General features: G+C 43.7%; 1 long non-coding RNA gene across 1 annotated transcript; it reads right to left on the reverse strand.

Moving 5' to 3' along the window:
* Nucleotides 1-277: 277 nt before the first annotated feature.
* Nucleotides 278-12,770, reverse strand: LOC113627645 (uncharacterized). Its single transcript, XR_003435636.1, has 2 exons — nucleotides 12,435-12,770; nucleotides 278-12,023 (listed from the first exon to the last, which is right to left on the reverse strand). It is a non-coding gene; the product is annotated as an uncharacterized LOC113627645 (long non-coding RNA).
* Between the last annotated feature and the right edge of the window lie 5,438 nt (nucleotides 12,771-18,208).

The raw sequence follows: 18,208 nt of genomic DNA on the forward strand, positions 1-18,208 counted from the left end.
TCCAGCAATCTCACGCACAGAAAATGAGATAAAAAAAAGTGGGAGACACAAGGCATCATTAATAAAGGGTTCAAAGAAAGCATGGTTTGATGGTTCCCGTGGCAACGCATTCTTCATTTGGTTTGGAATCACAAAATAAATATTTTCATAGAATCAACAGGAAAATAAGAAGACACATGGTGCTGCACCTGGGGGAAGTCTTTGCACTCTGGGGGACCCTCGTCATTTTGTCCTTGTACCCTCATCATTTTGTCCACAGCTTCTCAGAGTTGAGCAAATGCCAGATTCTTAGGTTCCATGTGCCCGAGAGACAGGGAAGCCCTGGGTGCCAAAGGGACCCGAAAATGCACTGTCAGGTGTGTGACACTGATGATGTTCCTCCCCAACCTGACAGCCCTGGGTTCTGACCACACCTGGCTGTACGACTCTGGACAAGTTGGATTTGTCTCTGGGCCTCAGTTTTCTCATCCATGTAAAGGGAAATACACATGCCCACCTCTCAGGACTGACAGTCAAATTAAATGAAACACAAGGCTGGCTTTGTGGGCACTTAATCCATGTTGGTTCTCTTTTCTCAGAAAGTTCCATTAATGTCCACTTGGCTGAATTAGGGAATCTGTCTCCAAACTTAAGAGATAACCCTGTATCTTTAAACCCGATGGAATTTCCTTTCAACCAGTAATGCCAGCAAGGGGCTCTGTCTTTTGATGATTCCAAAGGCAAAGATTTATGCCCTACAATTTCCATTGCAGTGCTGTTCTATTAGGAAAATATAAACTGTGTCAGCCATGGTGGGATACTGAAGTCCACAGAGAAACCCCCCTAATGTAGAATATTCTGCATAATGGAAATGTATGAGGAGAAGCAAAGGGTTTTTACTAATACAGGGAAATCATTTAACTGGGAAGCTTCAAACACAATTCATAATCAATTTCACCTTTGGGTTATTTTCTTTCCTACAAAGATTTTTGCTTTGTTTTGTTTGTTTTGTTTTGTTTTGTTTTGTTGAGAGTATCAAAATAGAACACCTTGGGACAAATTCCTCCATCAAGCCCAAAGTACTCAGCTTCCAAGTGCCCTGTGACCACATTGCCAAGATCACGCTCCTGGTAGGAGCCCCAAGGATGACACGTGTTGCCCCTCACTTCATCAGGCTGTGATAGTACACAAGACCCAGGGCTAGTTCCGTGCATCTGGCACCCTGAACAACTTCACACCCAGCCTCATGCTAGGAGCTACAGAGAAGGGCGGCTGACAGGTTTGCAGGAACTCCCACTGCAGTGAGAGAAGAGGGCATAAAATGGAGAAGCTGCCGTTTCTCATGTGGACCCCACCTCTGTGTCCTGCACCTCCTGTGCCTGTTTCTTAGTCTCGTCCCATGTGCTCACGCTAAAGGCAGCTAAAGGGTTAAAAGCACAGATGCTGCAGCCAGGCCGCCTACAGTGAAGCCTCCCTCTGCGGGGGGCGGCTGTGTGAGGCTGGGCAAGTGACACAACCTCTCTGTGCCTTGGCTTCCTCATCGGGAAAAGTCATATGATGACTGTACCCTCCTCATAGGCAGTGTGAGGTTCCTGGGTCAGTAAAGCTCTTAGATCAGGGCATGACCCTCGGCACGTGCTCAGTGAGGGCTTTCTATTAATATTAGTTCAGACGCTACTGAGATAAAGACTATCGGACTTCAAATCACACAATCTTTCCACTCACCCCACTGCCAGATATCCACAAATAACTCGGAAACGAGACCCTTGGAGGGGCTGAAACAGAAGGTCAAAGGGGACAGGAGTTGCCTGGTCCCTGGTTGCAGAGGGGACGGGGAGGAACAGGGGTGCTGGAATTTGGCTGCTGTGGGTTTGAATTCTACTTTTACCGCCCACTGATGGTCTACGCCCCCTGCCCAGTGCCTCTGCAGCTCTGCACCTCGGTCGCTCTGCCTGAAAGATGGGGCTAGCTGCCACCCACTCCTGGAGAAGTTCCCATCAGCAACAAGCATACATCCAATAAAGCTCGAGAACCGGGTTATTAACCTAGCACCGAGCTGCCAGGAAGGGTGATGGGGAAGATTATGTAAGACGATATATGTGTGACATCTGCATTGCCCGGTGGGTGCAGGCTGAGTCTCTCACCCTTGAAGGACTCCAGGAGAAACAAGTTAAGACAGGTCCCCTGGGGGGCAGGGGGTTTAGAGGGCATTGAGAGAAGACAGGGCTTTGGACAGCCAGAGATGGGGGGCAGGGTCCTTCCAAACAGAAGCAGCAGCTTGGCAATGAGCCAGTGCCTCAGAGCATCCTCAGATGGGCACAGTACTATCAGAGCTTCCTGGACAGGTCTGGGGTGTAGGAGGTGGTGGGAGAAAAGAAGAGAGAGGGACAGGGAGAGAAAGGAAAGAGGGAAGAAGGGAGGAGAGAGAGGAGGGAGGGAGGACGGGGTATGGGAAGCACTTGAGTCCAGCTCTTTCCCTGAAGCCCCATCTGTGGCCAGCCAGCACAGTGCTGACACCACACACACCCCACACACCCGCAGCGCCTGACCCCACGCAGAAGGCCCTTGTTCCGCAGCCACCCTGCACGACCTCTGGGGAGCGTGACTACAAACTTCGACACTCCCATTTCACCCTTTCAAAGGGCACTCTTCCCACTCGGGCATCTGCTTCCCTCCCCTTGGAGATGTAATGCACCTGCTTGCCACTGAGAGATTTAGTGTCTGCCCCCCCCACCCCTGAAAAGAAAAATGTAGCTTGAGATTTTAATTCTTATTCATGTCATTTTACAATAGCTTCATTCATTCCTACTGGCTGTATGACTTTTCTTCTTTTTTTAATTTATGGAGTACCTGTGTGACGTATGAATTAGAGAAAGGAAATGTTACTAGAAAGGTCCCAGGGAGCAAGCTGTTTCATGTCTGAGGACTGAAAAGTAAGGGAAAAGGAAAGAGTGATACGTGGGGCAAAGAGAGCTGTGTTCTAGCCAGAACTGGCCTCCGAAGTGCTGTGTGACTTTGGACAAGGAAGTTAACCTCTCTGGGCCATGTGACTCTTTGTCTAAGGGACGGCCACCCACTCTCATCAAATAGCATCTCCATTACAGCAGCCCTCTTGGTTAGGTATGGTCATTGTCATGATTTCTATGGAGAAGCCCCCTTTAGGGGGCCTGAGCCCAGACCCCAGCCCATCTCATGGGGCTCCAGCTGCAAACAGAGTAAGGCTGAGCCCCCCTGCCGCCCCCACCATCCCGTTGTCCAGCTTCAGCTGCCAGGGTCTCTCACGGGCAGAAGCAGAAACGAAGAAATCCAGTAAGCCTGGGGAGACCAACGCCTTGGCCCCATAGAGCCCGTTTCCTAAACAGCTGGCCACAGCTGCCCAGAGCTAAGTCTTGCGGTAAATTGGCCGAGAGCCCTGAAAACTGAGGGGCTAGGGCATGGGGACCCGAGGAGGGGAGAAACAAAAGATGCTCCTGGGAGGCTGAAAAGAGCCTGCTCATTCCACCGCCCACTGGCCGTGACGCCTCGCCCCTCACGCCTCAGTGTCCCCGGCTGTGAAGCACACAAAGCCCCCTCCCCTGGCACTGTACAGTGATGGGACTGTGGTTGTCAGACAGCCAAGGTCAAGGTCTGGCAGGGGTGGGTCCCCCTCAAAAGTCCCGCGCAGAAAGCCCTTCCCAGCCTCTCCTACTGCATCACCCGCCCCTCCCCACCCACAGCTCACCCCCCACCCCTGGCCCCAGGAACATGCACACCTGTCTGCCTCCTCGTCTCCATCCTCCCGGGACAAAGTACCAAGTGCCTGTGCCTTCACGGGGGCTGTGTCTGACCGAGAGCCAGGCTATTGGCAGCTCAGTCAATGTCCCCTGAGATGGCCGCTCAGGCAGGGGGACGCTTTTCCAGGTTTGCTGCAGGTAGGTTTTATTTTTACGTCATTTACCGAAATTCTCCCAACAGGTTACGGCAGAAGGGCAAGAACGATGTGGCAGGTTTCCATGTGCTCGTAGGCCAAGCCCTGGATGCAGAGAGAACTAACAGCTCTCAAGCATCTTTCCTGCTGATGGCAGAAAACCATCAGTTTCTGATGACTCAGGGTCACCTGAGTTAAACTGTCACCTTTGGAAAAGTCCCCAGTCCGATCAGAGACTTTCCCCTTTCCTTCTCTCCAGGAAAGGTGTGAGGAATCTAGAGGAAGAAGAGCAGATCATTCTGGCTTCAGGGAAGGGTGGGTCCAGCCCACAACCATCCTCAGCACCTACTGGCCTCGGTCAGCTTCTGGCTTTGTTTTTGTTGCCGGGTATCTGAGGGCAGTGGCTGCCTTGGTCCCGGGCTCCCCATTCACAAGGTCCTCCTGTCCTAGGTTCAGGAGGTTCTCCTGAGTCCCGAAGCCCTCTGTCAGCAGCCCCCCGCCCCTCAGGATTGCAGGTCCTACCAGAAGCTTCCTAGACAGATGCCACTGTGCAGGCGTGTGGGATAGTGAAGCAGGGAGACCCCTCGCTCAGCCGCTCTTGGTGCAATCAGCGGGGCCTCGCTCTCACCCCTTACATTCCCCCAGGGCTGCTCTAGCTGCTCCCACCCAAAGCTGATCAGGGAGGGCTGGGGAGATCCTCTGGGTGGGCAACTGCCCAGCTAAAACCCAGGTTTTACAATAGTAAGTGAGAAGGAAGAAAAGTCTGTCTGCCACAGTGGCACCATAAGGGTGACATATTTGCTCCATTATCTAGAAGACAAATGAGACACTGCGTGGGGGACAGTGTATCTAGGCTCACGGTCAGAAATTCCGGGGGAGCCAGGAATCCCCTCAAATCCTGTACTTCTTGCTATGTCACAGGCCATTGCACCCCCTCCCGGTGTCCCCAGCGTACCCCAAATCTTCCCTGTGCATCGCGTGGTCCCCCCCTCTACTGACACAATACCCCTATTAACGTCAGTTAGGACAAAGTGACCCCAGATGGAACCACAAATACCCAATGGGCAGAAAATGAGATGGAAAATCCTACCGGTCCTTCTGACAGTTAAAGTAAAATTTTATGTGAGCAATATACTCTTGCTCTGATTACCATGCAGTATAATTTTATTCTGGTTTTTCTGGGCCCACTGAACCCCCTGCTCTTTTAAGTGTTCAAATGCTCTGCTTGCCAAGATAAGTGATTATAATTGACAGGGCATTGTCAATCTATAGCAAAGCTGATTTCATTAAGCATGCCAAGGGCCAGCTCTGGGGGCAGGTAGCTGAGTGGAGAGGGGTTTTGATCTCACTCTCTCCCTCTGGTACAGTCCACACTGGCACCAAAGGCTGGAGGGCAAGAGAACAAAGGGAATGTTGTGTCTCTGAATTCAAATCTTTCCCTTTGAAATGAGGCAGCCAGAATGGCCAATAAAACTGTGGAAATGGATTTCTGGCTGCATTTGATGTTAAGCCTTTAGTGTCAAGCGCCTGGTCTATCGGTTCTGTGTTCATGCCCCATCCTTTCTTTATTCCCTTTGCTCCCCTTGTATCCCCCCTTCTCTGGATGGCCTTGTGGGGAATTTGTCCTTTCATAAATAATTTCTTAAAGTTGCCGGATAGGCAGTTGCATCCCCTTGCTGCTTTGACGCGAAAAGAACAAATTAAGTCTTAAAAGAATGGTGATTTGCTCTGTGTCAGTAATAGAACTGGTCTCATATAGACTGACTAAGACCAGAATTCTCCTGCTTCAGTCTTAAATTCTCTGTTTATTACCGCATCTGTGTACAGAGTTGCCATCCTTTTACACTGAGTCATCATAATCCCATACCATCACTTTCCACCTAGAGAAGACAGTTGGAGAGAGAGTCCAAGGTTTAGAGGCTCCTCCCTAGTCATCTGTAACAGGATATCTGTGACAGGGAGCTGAGCTTTCATCTTGAGTGGTTAGCCTAGTCCTTAATTCAGAGGGAAGGATGCAGCCCATCCGTGGAGCTGTCCCCGCCGTCACCCTGAGCTGTTTTCAGGCTGGGGGAGGTGATGAAAACAGAGCTTTGAGTACCCAGACCATAGTCAGTTTCTGGGATCCCAGTGAACCAGAGTGTAGCCTCACCCACCCTACTTACATCCTTCAGTGGGATCAAACTAATCGACCCCTTTTACACAGTGGTTTGTGGTTCCTGGTTAAGAGGAAGGACCCGGTAAAAGTGAAGAGAAGAGCAAATGGGATATGGAATTTGAAAAACTAGTTTCCAATCCTGATGCTGCCTCTTACTGAGTAATCTTGGGTTACTTCTTCTCCTGCGGCTCAGACATCTGGCTGTAAAAATGAGAGCCGTAATTCTTCCCCTGTCCTGAGTTCTAAATGAGGCTGGATATAAAAGCATTGTTTAAACTCCAAACAGTCATACAGATGAGAGCTAGCACCATTGCAAGAATATATCCATTAGCATCATTTGATCTTCATGACAGGTTAGAAAGGACCAGAACACCTTGCAGCAGCCATAGAGCCAGCCAGAGTTCCATCCCAGTAATAGAACCAGTCAGGTATGCTGGAAATCATGAAGAACTCTAGGTAAAATGCACACAACATCTTCTTAAATGCTCTAAACAGCTGGTAAGGTAATAGGAAGTTAGGTCAAAATCTAAGTGGGAGTTAGAGAAAGAAGATCTGTTAAGTCACTGTTGTCCTGAGGACATCTGGTATACCTGGATAACGGGATCTTAGTTTTTCAGAGCCTTGGAGGATACAAGGGACATAAAATAAAAACCAGAGCCTATTCAAGGTGGGGGATCCAAGAGAAGACCTTCCTTATGGAAAGTCAGAGTCTCAAAGGGTACAAGGGTGAACTAGACGGAAACACACATACACACGGGACATAGTCCTGCTGCTGAGGAGAGAAGCCTTTAGGTGGTCAATTGGGGACCTTTAACACAGCCACAGCCTCCCTCTCTAGCTTCATCTTCCTTTACTAGCTGCTTAATCATCACCCCTGAGCTGCTGTAACACACTTCTCCATCTCTTCTGGCCATTTCCTACCCCTCCCCTGCTGTACCTCCCATTGGCTGAACATTCTGTGGCTAGAATTTTCACCAGATACCCTTCTCCACACGCATGTCCCTTCTTAGCCATACACCCCAGCTTCACTCCACATCAGTTAAATCCCTTCTAATAATAATCCTGAAAAAAGTCAACTTTTGCCTGCTTAGGTGTTGGAATTTCTTTCCAAAATAATAATAATAAAAGTTTGATGATAATTGTAAGCACATCTTCTAGAAATAGCTTCTCCTACACTTTTAAGGACCCTAACCATGTCTGGGAGAAGGGAGTGGTCATAGAGAGGGGATATCATCTGGGGGCACCAATCCCTGGCCCAGCTTCTTTCTTTGCTCTCCTTGGTATGGTGATTATTTTGACCCATTTCACAGGTGTGACCAGCATCAGACCCTCTATGGCCCTTCTTCTTTCATAGAGACCCTCAGATACCAAAAAAAAAAGATGACCTGGTCCAATCCTTGAGTGTTGCCTTGGCCTCACCCAGACCCAGAGGATCAGGACCAGGTCTGAGGCCACACAGCACACCAGCAGATGACCTGTGAGGTCCCAGTCTTCCAACTTGCAGCCAGGCCCCCTGGCCACATCACACCATAGCCAGCAGGAAGGGCTCGCCCCAGCCTTTGTGCTTGTTCCCAGGCAGTAGCTTCTTTGCTGTTGTGGAAACCCTAGAAGGTGGGCAGGGCAGCCTTTATTCTGTCCTTTTACAGAGGAGAACAAAAGACTGGCAGCAAAGTTACCCAGCCAAGGCAGGAGAGGATTGATGAGAGAAGAAATGTGGATATGAGAAAGTGAGCTCAGAGTCTAACAATGGTCTCCCTCAAGTGAACTTAGAGAAATGCAAGTTACAGTAAATTGGACCTTAAATTCACTTTTGACAGTGGAGCTCTGCTTCCCAGACTCAAGTCCACTCAGTGTCTGGGCAAGATGGGTCACAGATTCAATAAAGCAAATTGAGTTAGGTTTATAGGAAAGGACCTCCCCTCCCTCAATGGGGAAGCAAAAAGGATGGAGGGGAGGAGGATAGAAGTACTTTATGCTTCAGCCCAGACTAAAAATTGGTCCTGAGATTTTGAAAACATCATTTAGGATTAGAGGGGTCTGTAATTTCAAAGCTTTCAACTGATCTGATTTTTGTTTTTAAGATGTGAGGATTTAAATTCACCCTCAGAGAAAGAGATGTTTTTATTTTGTGAAAAGCAACACCCAATGAATTCCTTCAGATCTGAAACAGAGGCCCACAGCTGATATAACAATATCTGTGAACCACACTATTCTATATTCAATTCAACATGTATTTATTGAGCACCTACTGTGTGCCAGACACCATTCTAGGCTTGGGACTGCAGTAATGAATAAAACAGACAAAAATTCTTGCCCTCATGGAGAAGACAGATGATAAATACCAGCAAATAGGTTTTATAATATATATTAGGTGTTAAATGCTGTGGAGAAAAACAATGAAGGAGGTCAGGGAGTCCTAGGAGGGGTGTCAATTCAAGTATAGTCATCAGAGAAGGTCTCCTGAGAAGCTATCATTTGAACAAAGACTTAAATAAGATGAGGCAGAAAACCTTCAGGTAAAGAGTAATTCAGGCATGGAGAATGAGAACGCAAGTGCAAAGGCCTGAGGCAAGTGAGGGAAAGAGGGAACTTGGAGATGAGGTTAAATGGTAGGATCTTGGGAGGATGAAGATGGAGAATAAATGTCACATGTGTCACACTTGATGTTAGTCAAGTCTGAATGACGAAGATACCCAAGACAAGTGGGGATTGACGGGATTGCCCTCAACAAGCAGAGAGTGAGGCCATTCCTGAGAAGGGTGGGGTCTTCCTGGAGAGAGTGAACATTTCCTCTCTCCTTCACTTTGGGAAAAGATCAGTCATAAGAAGAGGAAAGAAGGGCAAGAGATCCAGGCCTATGTTGGAGGGGAGCTGGGCCTTGAGGAGGTAGACAGAGGGCATAGGCTGATTCCTCAGAGGGGCAGAGGAACACCCACCCAGTGGGGCATCTGAGCTGACCCCAGGACAGGGCAGCAAGAGGAAAGGGTCTTGTAGGGAACCTGAGGATGATGCCAGCCTGCAGATGCCCATTCAAGGGTGCCTGCACATTTTTCCCCATGTTATTCTTCCCTTCCATTATCTCTGAACTTCAGGAAATTCAGAAATTTCTGCCTCTGCTTGCCTAGGGGGAATCTGTTTCAGAACTGGTCCACAGGGAGGCTTGCACAGAGCCAGCAGAGAGATGCAGAGCATAGGTCTGGGCCACACTGGCTACAGTGCCCAAAGGCCACTGGCACAGACTTGGGGAGTACGGAAGCCCTTTCCACAAACCTTAGCGGGACTCAGATAAAAGACAGGAGTCCTTTTGCCAGACTGGAGAAGGCAGGTATATTCAAAAAAAAAAAAAAGAAAAGAGCATAAACCTGCAAGGGTTAGGAAAAGAGCATCAGCGGAGAGTCAACAAACTTCTACAAGATGGAAGGAGAGAGAGGAGGAGTGAAAAAAAGAATCAAAGTAGAAGAAACCACACTCCAGAACACTCATGGAGGGGCCTTTGGCAGAGGAGAGAGAAGATGGACTTAGGAGCTTCAGACAGGCTCAGGATCAGAAACATCATGTAAGAAAAAGCAGGAGTGAGAAGTGGGGTTGAAAACAGAAGATAAATTGAACTCTTTATTTGCCCATCCACACAGAGAAACAAACAGCCAATATCTACTCCCATTTTTTTTAATGGATAAATTTTCTTTAAAGCAATTAAATGGGAAGAACTAGGAGTGCTGGTATAAACACCAGTGCCTGAGAGCAAAGACCTCTAGATTTGGGGAATGGGCACCCCCCATTAACATTCAGCCCTCTGACCTGTCACCCCAGACAGAAGCTTGACTGTCAATGAGTTTTGTCCAAATACACTGAGTCCCCGATTGGTTTTCTAGTATCTCATTTGTTTACTTATATGATTAACCAAGGATCATCAGACATTTTAGGAAAACTGAACATAAAAGAGAGACCAAAATTTTTTTAAAAAAATGAAAAACTGACTTTGGAGGAAACAAAGATAATTCAGAGAAAATAAACTTGTCTTCTCAGAGATATGCAAGAACATATTGCATTCATAAAGAAAGAACAGAATGCTACATAAAAGGAACAATCATGTAGCAAAAAAGAGTTCTGGGAAATTAAATATATGATGTCAAAAAAGGAAGAAAATTCAATAAAAATGTTGGAAGGTAACATTGAGGAAATCTTCTAGAGTACAGAACAAAAAAATCTATGAAATGGAAATACGAGCGCAAAGTAAAGAGGAGAGGCATAGAAGAGCAATTTAAGAGATTTAGCATTGGACCAATAAAAGTTCTAGGAAGACAAGGTGGTTAAAATAAAGGTGAGAAGAAATTTTCCAAAAAATAATAATAATGCAAGAAATTTCCCAGAGGTAAAGGACAAAAAGCTTCAGAATAATCAAGTCCCTTGAGTGATCAGTACAATGAATACTCAAATATTCATAACTATATTATTATGAAATTTTAGGAGCTCCACAGATAAAGAGAAAATCTCCAAATTATCCAGGGGTCATCTTCAGAAGAAAGGGAATAAAACCAATATTATATTTTTCATTAGCACAACTAAATCTAAGAACACAGTGGTGAAATTCCTCCAAAGTTCTAAGAGAAGATAAGTGTCAACTGAGACTTTCATATCTTGCTAAACTATGACTAAAGGGTGAGAATAGAATAAAGTATAAGAGAAGAATAATGACATTATCAGACATATAAATATTTATAGGGAAGTTTATCAAAGTTATGCTCATGAAATGGAAGGGAGTAAAAAAAAAAAAAAAAGATGAATAGGACATAGTATTCAACCCAGGAAAGTGTCTTGTCAGCAGCTCTATGGAACCTAAAGTAACTGGCCTGGCTTAGAGCAGAAGAATAGAGGGGAGGAAGGAGGGGGTCATCTGTAAAAATGAGGTAGATTCCAGGAATATGAATAGATTCTTGAGAACTTGAAATACCTCAAGGAGGTAATAAATACAATTAAAGCAAGAAAATAAAGGAACCAAAGCTGATAAACACAGACCAAGCAAGAAAATAAAAGAACCTATTAGAAACTTTAAAAAAGAAAATGAACAGTAATCATAGTAATAATCCTAGTACTCTTGGCTATGAGGTAAATGATATTTATGGTCACAGTAAAGTAAACATGATTTGCTTCATGGATGTTCCACTTCTGGAATCAACCTATAGAGAAAGCTTGGTAGACTGTAATTTACAAAACCAAAAATAAATTTTATCCATCTTAACATTATAAAAGTGAAAGTACATTTGTTAGAAATGAGAAGCAGAAGAAAGGGAAGTGGGAGAGGAGGTCCTAAGAGGGGTTGGAGCACCATACACTCATCTCATAAATTGTGAGTCAAATGTTACTGTAGGTCACTGAAGGAATAAAAACTATGTACGTGCGATTTAAACTAATAAAGAAGCTAAAAGATTGTGTGTGTGTGTTTGTGTGTGTGTGTATATGTAAAATGAGTAGGGGGACAGAGATGTGGGTGATGGTTCAAATGAACAAATTCTTTTGTTATGGGAGGGCCCTGATATATGATACCTAAACTTGACCAATCAAAAATAACATTACTTTCATGTATATTTTTAATATATATATTTTATATATTACATATATATATGTATGTATAGACACAAGGACAAACAAAAACAAACAAGCAGAAATAGTTAACAGAATTACAAGTGATTTACTCAAGAGAAAAAGGAACCCCCAGCAACCGGGTAGGACGTGGGGCTTGGTGGGGAGTGAAGGGGGAGAAGAAGTGGAAGCGGGATGGGACTGGCGTCCCTGAGTGGTGGCTGGGGGAGGGGAAGGGAATGGGTCTCACGCCCAAAGGGGGAAATTGGGGAAACACTGGCAGGGCAGAAGATCAAAAGGGAGCGTGGCTGGGTTTCCCTTGAGCACTTGGGCCCCCAGGAGCCTGCTGAGATCCCAGGCCTGATCCTCTGCCCACCAAGGCTCCCGCCAGCTGGGAGGATCCTGAGGGAGTGGGAGGGAGGGAAGGGGGAGCAAAAGTAAAGGCCAGACCTCTGGGACTGGCACCCCTGAGGGGTGGCTGGGGGAGAGGAAGAGTTCCTACACCCAGCAAGACCCATCCATGGTTAGGGGTCCAGCAGGAATGGGGGAGACCCTGGGGGAGACTTGGGAGGACACAGAGGAACAGAAGGGAACACGGCCAGTGCATTCCCTGTCCACTTAGGCGCCAGGGAGCCTGTTGGGCTCCTGGCCCTAATCCTCTGCCCTCGGAGCCTCCCTCCTGCAATGCAGAGCCCAAGCCCCGCCCCTGCACCCCACCCAGGGCCCCACCTCTACACTCGGAGACCCCCTCTGAGACCCCCTCCAACACAATGGGCCTAAACCCCACCCACACACCCTCACCCAGGACCTTACCTCCAAACTCCAGAACTCCACACTCTGGAGGCAGCCCTTTGGACGTGCTGCCTCTCCACTTCTGCACAGGTCCTAAGCAAAGGCCCTGTCCATGCTTGAACGGTGCCTCGCCTATAACCTTCCCCAAGGCCATTTCCGGGTGCCTGGGTTCTGAGCCTAGGCCCCGCCCCACGTTCAAATGTTCCGCCAGCCCACCTAGGTCACGCCCCACCCGAAACCCTGCCTAAACTCCGCCCATCCCATAGGCAAGGGTTTTGTTTTGTTTTTTCTTTTTTCCTTTTAGATTGGGGTTCTGTTTTACCTTGTTGTTGATTCATTTATACTTTTAATTTTTCTAATAAATCTTTTAATTCTTTATACTTTGTTATTGTTCTGCTCCTTTTGGCTTGTTCCCACCCCTCCCCTTTTTTTTCTTTTTTCTGGTGAGGTTTTGTTTTACCTTATTGAAGCTGTTTCAATTATATTTTTATTTTTCCTAATATATTTTTTACCTTTCTAAATTTGTTTTGTTTTTTATTCTTTGTTATCGTACGGCTCCTTTTTTCTTCTTTTTTTTGTTTTTGTTTTTGTTTTTGTTTTTGCCTCGCCACGTGGCTTGCAGGATCTTGGTTCCCAGGCCAGAGGTCAGGCCCAAGCTCCTGTGGTGGGAGCTCCAACTCCAAATCGCTGTACTAACAAAGAACCTCAGACCCAGGGAAAATTAATTGAGTGAGGCCTCACAGAGGTCCTCACCTCGGCAGCAAGACCCGGCTGTATCCAACCACCTGCAAACTCCAGTGCTGCATGCCTCAGGCCAAACAACCAGTAAGACAGGAAGACTGTCCCACCCATTAAAAAAGAAAAAAAAAGAAAAAGAAATGAAGCAACAAAAAAATATGTTACAGATGAAGGAGCAAGGTAAAAACCTACAAGTCCAAATAAATGAAGACAAAATAGGCAACCTACATGAAAAAGAACTCAGAATAATGATAGTAAAGATGATACAAAATCTCGGAAACAGAATGGACAAAATACAAGAAACATTTAACAAGGATCTAGAAGAACTAAGAGCAAACAGTGATGAACAACACAATAACTGAAATTAAAAATACTCTAGAAGGAACCAATAGCAGAATAACTGAGGCAGAAGAACGGATAAGTGACCTGGAAGATAAAATAGTGGAAATAACTACCACAGAGCAGAATAAAGGAAAAAGAATGAAAAGAATTGACGTCAGTCTCAGAGACCCCTGAGACAACATTAAACACACCAACATTCGAATTATAGGGGTCCCAGAAGAAGAAGAGAAAAAGAAAAGGTGTAAGAAAATATTTGAAGAGATTATAGTCAAAAACTTCGCTAATGTGGAAGAAGAAAGAGCCAGTCAAGTCCAGGAAGCGCAGAGAGTTCCATACAGGATAAACCCGAAGAGAAACACGCCGAGACACATATTAATCAAACTATCAAAAATTAAATACAAAGAAAAAATATTAAAAGCAGCAAGGGAAAAGCAACAAATAACGTTCAAGGGAATCCCCATAAGGTTAATGGCTGGTCTTTCAGCAGAAACTCTGAGAGCCAGAAGGGAGTGGCAGGACATATTTAAAGTGATGGAAGGGAAAAACCTGCAACCAAGATTACTCTACCCAGCAAGGATCTACTTCACATTCGACGGAGAAATCAAAAGCTTTACAGACAAGAAAAGCTACAAGAATTCAACACCAGCAAACCAGCTCTACAACAAATGCTAAAGGAACTTCCCTAAGCGGGAAACACAAGAGAAGAAAAAGCCACAGAAACAAACCCAAATTAATTAAGAAAATGGTAATAGGAACATACATATCAGTAATCACCTTGAATGTCAATGGATTAAACGCTCCAACCAAAAGACACAGACTGGCTGAATGGATACAAAAACAAGACCCTCATATGTGCTGTCTACAAGAAACCCACTTCAAACCTAGGGACACATACAGACTGAAAGTGAGGGGATGGAAAAAGATACTCCATGCAAATGGAAATCACAAGAAAGCTGGAGTAGTAATACTCATATCAGATAAAATAGACTTTAAAATAAAGACTATTACAAGAGATAAGGAAGGACACTACATAATGATCAAGGGATCAATCCAATAAGAAGATATAACAATTATAAATATTTATGCATCTAACATGGGAACACCTCAATACATAAGGCAAATGCTAACAGCCATAAAATGAGAAATCGACAGTAACGGAGTAAGAGTGGGGGACTTCAATACCTCACTTACACCAATAGACAGATCATCCAGACAGAAAATAAATAAGAACACACAAGCTTTAAACAGCACAATAGACCAAATAGACTTAATTGAGATTTTTAGGACATTCCACCCAAAAGTGGAAGAATACACTTTCTTCTCAAGTGCACACAGAACATTCTCCAGAATAGATCACATCTTGGGTCACAAATCAAGCCTCGGAAAATTTAAGAAAATTGAAATTGTATCAAGCAATTTTACAACCACAATGCTATGAGATTGGAAATCAATTACAGGGAAAAAAAGAACAGTAAAAAACACAAATACATGGAGGCTAAACAGTGCACTGCTAAATAATCAAGAGATCACTGAAGAAATCAAAGAGGAAATTTCAAAAATACCTAGAAACAGATGACAACAAAAACATAGCAATCCAAAACCAATGGGATGCAGCAAAAGCAGTCCTAAGAGGGAATTCCATAGCAATTCATGCTCACCTCAAGAAACAATAAAAATCTCACATAAACAATCTAACCTTACACCTAAAGCACCTAGAAAAAGAAGAACAAAGAAAACCCAAAGTTAGTAGAAGGAAATAAATCATAAAATCAGAGCAGAAATATGAAATAGAAACAAAGAAAACAATAGCAAAGATCAATAAAACTAAAAGCTGGTTCTTTGGGAAGATAAACAAAACTGATAAACCTTTAGCCAAACTCATCAAGAAAAAAAGGGAGAGGACTCAAATCAATAAAATTAGAAATGAAAAAGGACAGATTACAAATGACAACAAAGAAATACAAAATATCATAAGAGACAACTACAAGCAACTATATGCCAATAAAATGGACAACCTGGAAAAAATGGACAAATTATTGGAAAAGTACAACCTTCCAAGATTGAACCAGGATGAATTAGAAAATATAAACAGACCTGTCACAGGTAATGAAATTGAAACTGTAATTTAAAATCTTCCAACAAACAAAAGTCCAGGACTAGATGGCTTCACAGGGGAATTCTATCAAACATTTACAGAAGAGTTTACACCTATCCTTCTCAAACTCTTCCAAAGAATTGTAGAGGGAGGGACACTCCCATAAACATTCCATGAGTCCACCATCACCCTGATACCAAAACCAGACAAAGATATCACAAAAGAAGAAAATTATAGACCAGTATCACTGATGAACATAGATGCAAAAATCCTCAATAAATTACTAGCAAACAGAATCCAACAACACATTAAAAGGATCATACACCATGATCAAGTGGGATTTATCCCAGGGATGCAAGGATTCTTCAATATACACAAAACAATCAATGTGGTACACCATATTAACAAATTGAAGAATAAAAACCAATTGAGTCCATTCTCTAGTAAGTCTGTGTCTTTATTCCTGTTTCACCCCTAGGTTTTTCATGACATTTTTTTTTTTAAATTCCATATATATGTGTTAGCATACGGTATTTGTCTCTCTCTTTCTGACTTACTTCACTCTGTATGACAGACTCTAGGTCTATCCACCTCATTACAAATAGCTCAATTTCGTCTCTTTTTATGGCTGAGTAATATTCCATTGTATATATGTGCCATATCTTCTTTATCCATTCATCCGATGATGGACACTTAGGTTGTTTCCATCTCTGGGCTACTAGAGAATGGACTTGAGGCTATGGGGAGGGGGAAGTGTAAACGGTGACAAAGCGATAAAGAGGCATGGACATATATACACTACCAAACGTAAGGTAGATAGCTAGTGGGAAGCAGCCGCATAGCACAGGGAGATCAGCTCGGTGCTTTGTGACCACCTGGAGGGGTGGGATAGGGAGGGTGGGAGGGAGGGAGACGCAAGCGGGAAGAGATATGGGAATATATGTATATATATAACTGATTCATTTTGTTGTGAAGCTGAAACTAACATACCATTGTAAAGCAATTATACTCCAATAAAGATGTTAAAAAATAAATAAATAAAAAATAAAATAAAATATACATATAACCTATAAGGTGAAAGAAAAACAAAAAAACAAACAAAAAAAAAAAACCAATTGAAAAATAAAAACCAAAAAATCATCTCAATAGATGCAGAAAAAGCTTTTGACAAAATTCAACACCCATTTATGATAAAAACTTTCCAGAAAGTGGGCATAGAGAGAACCTACCTCAAAATAATGAAAGCCACATATGACAAAACCACTCTCAATGGTGAAAAATTGAAAGCATTTTCTCTAAGATCAGGAACAAGACAAGGGTGTCCTCTCTCTAGCCACTGTTATTCAACATAGTATTGGAAGTCCTAGCCACAGCAATCAGAGAAGGAAAAGAAATAAAAGGAATACAAATTGGAAAAGAAGAAGTACAACTGTCACTGTTTGCAGATGACATGATACTATACATAGAAAATCTTAAAGATGCCACCTGAAAACTACAAGAACTAATCAAAGAATTTGGTAAGGTTGCAGGATACAAAATAACTGCACAGAAATCTCTGGCATTCCTATACACTAACAATGAAAGATCAGAAAGAGAAATTAAGGAAACAATCCCATTTACCATTGCAACAAAAAGAATAACATACCTAGGAATAAACCTACCTAAGGAGGCAAAAGACCTGTACTCGGAAAACTATAAAACACGGATGAAAGAAATCAAAGATAACATAAACAGATGGAGAGATATACCATGCTCCTGGATTGGAAGAATCAGTATTCTAAAAATGACTATACTACCCAAAGCAATCTACAGGTTCAATTCAATCCCTATCAAATTACCAATGGCATTTTTCACAGAACTAGAACAAGAAATTTTACAATTTGTATGGAAACACAAAGGACCCTGAGTAACAAAAGTAATCTTAAGAAAGAAAATGGAGCTGGAAGAACCAGGCTCCCTGACTTCAGACTATACTACAAAGCTACAGTAATCCAGACAGTATGGTACTGGCACAAAAACAGAAATATAGATCAATGGCACAGGATAGAAAGCCCAGAGATAAACCCACACACATATGGTCACCTTATCTTTGAAAAAGGAGGCAAGAATATACAATGGAGAAAAGACAGCCTCTTCAATAAGTGGTGCTGGGAAAACTGGACAGTTACATATAAAAGAATGAAATTAGAACACACCCTAACACCATACACAAAAATAAACTCAAAATAGATTAAAGACCTAAATGTAAGGCCAGACACTATAAAACTCTTAGAGGAAAACATAGGAAGAACACTCTATGACATAAATCACAGCAAGATCCTTTTTGACCCACCTCCTAGAGAAATGGAAATAAAAACAAAAATAAACAAATGGGACCTAATGAAACTTAAAAGCTTTTGCACAGCAAACGAAACCATAAACAGGACGAAAAGACAGCCCTCAGAATGAGGGTAAATATTTGCAAATGAAGCAACTGACAAAGGATTAATCTCCAAAATATACAAGCAGCTCATGCAGCTCAATATCAGAAAAACAAACAACCCAATCCAAAAATGGGCAGAAGACCTAAATAGACATTTCTCCAAAGAAGACATACAGTTGGCCAACAAACACATGAAAA

This window comes from Aethalodelphis obliquidens, unplaced genomic scaffold (assembly GCF_003676395.1).
Source record: "Aethalodelphis obliquidens isolate GAN/ISIS:26980383/991018 unplaced genomic scaffold, ASM367639v1 scaffold21, whole genome shotgun sequence".
In the NCBI taxonomy this organism is placed as follows: domain Eukaryota; kingdom Metazoa; phylum Chordata; class Mammalia; order Artiodactyla; family Delphinidae; genus Aethalodelphis; species Aethalodelphis obliquidens.